The sequence below is a fragment of the Mustela lutreola genome, chromosome 7 (assembly GCF_030435805.1).
Source record: "Mustela lutreola isolate mMusLut2 chromosome 7, mMusLut2.pri, whole genome shotgun sequence".
Lineage (NCBI taxonomy): Eukaryota > Metazoa > Chordata > Mammalia > Carnivora > Mustelidae > Mustela > Mustela lutreola.
Genome location: NC_081296.1, coordinates 34,689,153 through 34,696,392, shown reverse-complemented (window position 1 = coordinate 34,696,392; position 7,240 = coordinate 34,689,153). Strand labels below are relative to the sequence as shown.

Here is a 7,240-nt window from a genome sequence, read left to right as displayed (position 1 = left end):
TTTTCCCTATCAGATATTCAAATGCAGTATAAAGTTCTAATAATGAAAACTGTTTGATACTAAAGAAGAACTTGGTAGATTTAATATAACATTGAGAAGCTCCAAAATCAGACTTTTGTTTTAATAGGAGTTCAATAGAAGAGGAATAACAGAACAATTATTCAGTATATATTATTAGTACATTAAAAAAAAATTTAAGTCAGATCTCTCTGCATTGCACTATTCACCACAACCTTCTCCAAAGAGATTAAAGATTTAAGTGTAATGACAAAAAACACAAAGGTACTGGACAAAAATATGTGACTCTTCCTGTAACCTTAGGATGACGATGGGTCTTCCAAGTGGCACAAGGAAGGTAGACCCCAGACAGGAAAGACTAATGAATTTGACTGCATAAGAATGCAATGAGTTGCTCTTTCCAGGCATCCCTGTGAGGGTGACATCGCCCTTAAACCCTGCATGGCACTCCCTCACACACTGTCATGATGCCCAGGGAAGACAGGGTCACCTGGAAGTCCAGCTGCTTCCTTAAGATCATCCAGCTTTTGGATGCTTATCCCAAATGCTTCACTGTGAGAGCAGACAACATGGACTCCAAGCAGATCCACAAGACACAAGATGGGCAAGAACACCATGATGCACAAGGCCATCCAAAGGCATCTGGAGAACAACCCAGTTCTGGAGAAACTGTTGCCTCATATGTGTGTGGGGGGCTGTATGGGGGGTCTTGTTACCAAGGAAGACCTCACTGAGATCACTGTTGCTGGCCACCAAGGTGCCAGCTGCCTCCCACACTGGTGCCATAGCCCATGGGAAGTTCCTGTGCCAGCCCAGGACACTGGTCAGGGCCTGTGAAGACCTCCTTCTTCCAAGCTTTAGGCATCACCACTAAAATCTCCAGGGGCACCTGAGTGATGTGTAGCTGATTCAGACTGGAGACCAAGTGGCAACCAGTGAAGACACGCTGCTGGGCATGCTGAACATCTCCCCCTTCTCCTTTGGGCTTTGGGCTGATCATCTAGCAGGTGTTTGACAATGGCAGCATTTACACCCCTGAAGTGCTTGACATGACAGAGGAAACTGCATTTGCACTTTCCAGAGGGTGTCTGTGATGTTTCCAGGATCTGTCTGCAGGTAGGTGACCCCACCCTTGCATCAGTGCCCCATTCTGCCATCAATGGATACAAGTGCATCCCGGCTTTGTCTGCGGAGACTGAGGACACCTTCCCACTTGCTGAAAAGGTCATAGACTTCATGGTGGATCCATCTGCATCCACGGCTGTCGCCTCTGTGACCACAGCCCCAGCTAAAGTGGAAGCAAAGGAAGAGTTGGAGGAGTCCAGTGAGGATATGGGATTTGGTCTCTTAGACTAACTAACAAAAGCAACCAATTCAGCTAACCCTATTTGTGAAACAAGGAAATGTAGGCTTACTTCTTGTACAAAAGAAAATGCAATGGCTGTTTATTATTTATGACAGACAAATGGGTTGATAGCCTTACAAAAAAAGGTTTAGTGTATTAATGATTTAAATAAGAAAATGATGAATTCTAACAGAAAAATGGGCTGGAAAGAAGAAAAAAAATCATGATCAAGTACATGAAAAAATTACTGTCTCACCATAAACTCCATAGCTTAATATAACACCAATATATTGTCTCCCAGTTTCTGTTACTCAGAATTCTGGGCATGGCTTAACTGGGTTCTCTGCTTAGGGTCTTACAGAACTGAAATGAAGATGTTGGCTGGGCTGCATTCTCATATGAGGCTTGACTAGGGAAAGATAAGCTTCCAAGCTCCCAAACTGGTGGTGGGATTCATTTACTTGCAACATGTAAATGAATAATTGCTTCTTCAAAGCCAGCAGCAGCAGCAGCAGCAAGAGAGAGAGTGAGAGAAAGAGAGAGATTCTGTTGAGTTGAGTTTCCAACTTGATGGGGCCTTTAAAAAAAGTTACTTATTTATTTGAGAGGGAGAGAGAGCACAAGCATGGGGAAAGGGAGAGGGAGAAGCAGACTCCCTGTTGGACAGGGAGCCCGATTCAAGGGCTTGATCCCAGGACCCTAAGATCATGACCTGAGCTGAAGTCAGATGTTTAAACAACTGAGCCACGCAGGTGCCCCCTTGAGGATGCCCTTTTAAAGGGTTCACCTAATTAAGTAAGGCCCACCTACTTTTCATGAGCCCCAAATCAACTGATTAGAACTTCAATTACATTTGCAAAATCCATTCACTTTTGCTGTACTTGTTAGAAACAAATCATAGGTATTCAAGGGGAGGGGATTACACAGGTTTGGATCATGGGGATCATTCTAACCTTAGAATGTACCCACCACATTAGTAATGAAAGAAAAGCAAATTAAAGCATTATGAATAGTCATTTTTGGCATCTCACACTGGCAAAGATTTAAAAAAAATAAAAAACCCCAAAATTCCCAGTGTTGGCAAAGTGTGAGAAAACTGGCCCTACCCTAGCCCATTGGAAGGGGTGTTGGGGGGGGGGGTACAACAATCTGAAATGCAATTTTGCCAAAACTTGTCAAAGACTTAAAACTCTGTGGTCTCTTTGGCCCAGCATAACTTCTGCTAGAAACTATTCATGGAAATACTTACGGATAATGTACTAAAGATTTAATCTTGAGTTGTACACTGAAACCTTATTTATAAAACCAAAAATGGAAAAAAAAAAGAGGAGGGAGATAAAAATAAATAAAAGTAAAAGGCTGGTTAAATAAATTGAGGTAAAAATAAATAAATTGTGGTAAATCCACATAATGGAAGTGAACTGATTCACACTGTTTTACAGTTTGAGCTCCAGTGCCAGGCAACCATAGTCAGAATCCAGGCTCTAGCATTTAGGGGCTCTGCAAAATGGGTGTGTATCATAACCTCTCTGAGCCTCAGTTACAAAGAGGATAATGACAGTACCCATCTCATCGGGTTGTTGGGAGGATTAAATGCTCATTCATGTACCTGTTGTGCTAAGACAGCACTTGATTGTGGAGCAGGTTGGGGAGGATAGGGTATCATGACCTTACCAAGCAACTTATGCAAAATAATTCCATTTTTATTAAGGAGTTAAATGACAAACTCAGCAAATAGAACAGAAAGTAGTCTTTCAGATTGTTACATTTATTTTCTCTAAGAAGTGGGTTTATAGAGGATGTCTATTTTCTTCTTTGTGAGTTTTTAAATTTTACCAACTGTTCTACACTATATACTTATGACTTTAGGGGGGAAATACCCAAACTTTGTTTTTTTAAAGAAAGGAAAAGTGGGGCGCCTGGGTGGCTCAGTGGATTAATCCTCTGCCTTCAGCTCAGGTCATGATCTCAGGGTCCTGGGATCGAGCCCCGCATTGGGCTCTCTGCTCAGCGGGGAGCCTGCTTCCCCCTCTCTTTCTTTGCCTGCCTCTCTGCCTACTTGTGATCTCTGTCTGTCAAATAAACAAATAATATATTTTTAAAAAATAAAGAAAGGAAAAGTAAGCCATCAATAATCAGGAAGTCCTGAAAAAATGAGCTGGGCACTGAACAGGTGTTGTATGACAATGGTTCTCAGACTTGGAATTCAAGGCCTAAGAAAAAAACAATAGGGATAACATACGGGACTGCCACTATTCTGTGGTGCTAAGTGAGACATTTTTAAATTTTTAAATTTTTTAAAATTTCATTTGTTTATTTGACAGATAAAGTGAGAGAGCACAAGCAGGGGGAGCAGAAAGAAAGAGGGAGAAGCAGGCTCTCCATTGAGCAGGGAACCTGATGTGGGGCTCCATCCCAAGACCCTGGGATCATGACCTGAGTTGAAGGCAGATGCTCAACCGACCCAGTCACCCAGGCACCCCTGCCAAGTGAGACATTTTTTAAAAAGTTACTATCTAGCATCATCACTTCATATGAAAGGAAACATATTAACATGGAAAAAAGAAAAGATTCATTTCAGAATAAATATTCCTTTTCATTGAGTTTTGTGAAAAACTCATTGCATCATTTTTATGTTTCTCATTTGCCCAAAAAATGCTAAAAACTTCATCTTGGGCTGAATATTGGGGGCAACTGAGATAGGGCCTTAGGAATGAAAAGGGTCACCAGCAAAGCAGGGAAGCAGCAATGTGGACACTGTGGAAGATATGGCCTCTCTGCTTGTCCCCAAGGCTCTCATTACCGTTTCATGTGTGTGAGGTGAGTATGGAGAGTTCTGGGGGCCAAGTGATGATTTAATTCTCAGGGATCCTAATGAAGATAACTTGAAATCCCTTTTCTAACCACTGAGAATACATCTGTGAATAACACACATAATCCCTACCCTTTCTCTATGGAGGAGGAGACTATGGGACAAGTGTCTTTCATTGAACCTGTGGGATCAGTCTCCTCTCCTGTATTTTCTACAGGACTGGTGGGGACAGCAAGCTCAGCAAAGAGCTTCTGAACCACAGAGTCTTCAGGTCCCCTGAAAGTCTGGCTGAGGGCATTCCAGGGAAGGACAGTCATCCAGTGTGACTTCCAATGGTATCTCTTGGGCACCTGCAGGCTCTTTGCACCAACAAATGTTTCAGTATTCATTTCTATCTATGGGTATATTGGAAAGATATGCATGTTTTATTAAGCTCAGAATAAGACTTCAATATTTATGTATAAAGCTCAAGCTTCACTTCAGCATTATGAAGGCAAGCAAAATGCAAGGTTAACTTGATAATGTAGGCAAATTCCTTTGCCATTAATCCCATGAATCATACATGTCTCCTCTAAGAGCCTGAAATCTGAGTATTTTAGCACAAGTAGAGTATCGGGAGAGTAAAAACCCACTAATTGGGACAAACTGGAAGCAGTCAGAATGCATTCTAGATGATGTTAAACTCAAAGTCATCTTCTTATATAATCTATACATGTCTGTATATACACATTATATTAAACATCAACAAAATTGATAGTAGATGAGTCATGGCCAAATAGAGGTCCCACCTTGGCTGCTTTCACATGGAGCTAAGAATGCCATGACTTTAGAAGCTTGTTTATTAGTGGGCCTAGAGATGCTGCCAATGTCTGGAAGAATAGTTTTGGAAAATAATCACTTTTCCACAATGGTAGATAAAATCAGTTTGCTTATTACACCTTTTTCTCACGGATGATTATAATGGATGTCATTACTTCAGCTAGGATTCTTTATTTATTGAGGTGGGGGAAGAACAAACAGGGAGAGGGGCAGAGGCAAGGGAGAGAGAGAATCCCAAGCAGACTCCACGCTAGATGTGGAGTCCAACACAGGGCTCGGTTTCACGACCCTGAGCTCATGACCTGAGCTGAAATCGAGAGTCAGACCCCAAATGACTGAGCCACTTAGACTCTCTTCAGCTGGTATTCTTACTCTAAATTTGCGGCCTCTAAACTAAAAAGTGCAGAGTCTTCCACCTTGTAATTGTCACATATGGGGAGGGTTTCCCAACTTTCCCAAGTGGGAATTAGTTGGACTGTGGCTATACTTCTGATTGGCAAGGTCTCTTTTTATAAAGTACTTTTGTTTCTTTCTCATTAAGAGAAAACCTATTTCTTAAGCACTTATGAGGAGCTTCTAGGATGGAAGCCCTTGAGGGTGAGGACTATGTCTATTTTATACCTCTAGGCTCAGAATAGAGCCTGCATATAACTGCTCAATAAATGGTTGTTGAAGTAGTGGTATCCAGATGTCCCTGCTTAGGTGGAGGTGCTAGACAGCTTTCAAGATGGCCCCCAATGATCCCTGCCTCCTGTTATTTTCACCCTAGTGTAGTCCTCTCTCACACTCTATTAGGGTCGGTGAGTGTCACTGGGGGGATATGGCAGTCATGATGATAGGTCACTACCAAGATTAGGCAATAAAAGCGTAGAGCTTACATCTTCATATCTCTGTCCTTTTTTCTTTTTTTTTTTTAAGATTATATTTATCTACTTGAGAGAGAGAGAGAAAACCAGGCAGAATGACAGGCAGAGGGAGGAGAAGCCCATCGAGCAGAGAGCCGAAATGGGGCTTGATCCCAAGATCCCAATATGATGACCTGAAATGAAGGCAGATGCTTAACCTACTGAGCCACCCAGGTGCTCAGATATCTCTATCTTTATCCACCTCTCTGATCTCTACCTTTGGGAAAAGCCACATAGATAGGTCCCTGTGGTAAGGAACTGAAACCTCCTGCCAACAGCTGCACAGGTGGTCTTGGAAGAGATTCCTCAGCCCCATATAAGTCTTCAGAAACTGCAGCCCTGGTCAGTAGCTTGAATGTAGCCTTGTGAGGAAGTTTGAGCCAGAACCACCCAGCTGAGCCGTTCTATGATCCTCCAAACTCAGAAACTGTTAGATAATACATGTTGTTTCAGGATGCTCTATGTGGAGGGTAATTTGTAATTTGTGACACAGCAGTAGATAACTAGTACAACATGAAATCCCACTCATTTCTCACAAAAACCCTATGAGGAAGGCATTAACAACACTTTCTGACCAGTGAAGATACAGAGGTCAGCGAAATCAAGGAACCTGTCTAAGACACCTTGGATACAAACTCAGGTCAGACACCTGTTATCTCTCAGAGAACAAAAATACCACATTTCTCTTACTCAAAAAATATTAACCTTTCAAGTCTGTCTCTCTGTTATCATTTGGGATTTTGGCATCTGGTAATAATAAGAGCAGTGACTATTAAAAATATACCAAGGGAAGCTGTTTGCATAACCCATAAATGTTTGAGGTTTCATGGTCATGATTTCCAAATAGAGAAATGACAACACATCAGAAGGAACAGAAGAGTTGAAAGGAGAATCTGAAAATGGCACAGTTAAAATCATCTGTAGGTATTTTTAGCACAAAGAAAGAAGTCCTGTTGGCAGACACTGCTAAAACGTAGGACCATTTTCATGTGCTATATTTAGAAAGTCAGTGAATGTCCTAGCAAAACAATAGCTTGTTGAGAACGTGGATGAATCTTGAAAATATGAATATAGGCCCACTTCTATGTGGCCCTCATTGAAGCAGAGGGGGGAACTCCCCAGAAGCAGTTCTCTGGGACCCAATCTCCATCAGCCTACAAATGGTAAGGGGAAAAGTGGATCTACTGGGCAAACACAGCTTTAAGACACATCCTTGGACCTCTTTTTCTTCCAACCAGACTGTTGCCCCTGTACAGAAATTCTAGGGTGGCTCTCGGAAGCACCAAACTTGAGCCATATTGATGGATAACAGAGAGAACTGAGGGGTTTTAGATAGATCAA

General features: G+C 42.0%; 1 pseudogene; it reads left to right on the top strand.

Annotated features, from left to right (window-relative positions):
- Nucleotides 1-485: 485 nt before the first annotated feature.
- LOC131835213 (large ribosomal subunit protein uL10-like) lies at nucleotides 486-1,374 on the top strand (annotated as a pseudogene).
- The last annotated feature ends 5,866 nt before the right edge of the window (nucleotides 1,375-7,240 follow it).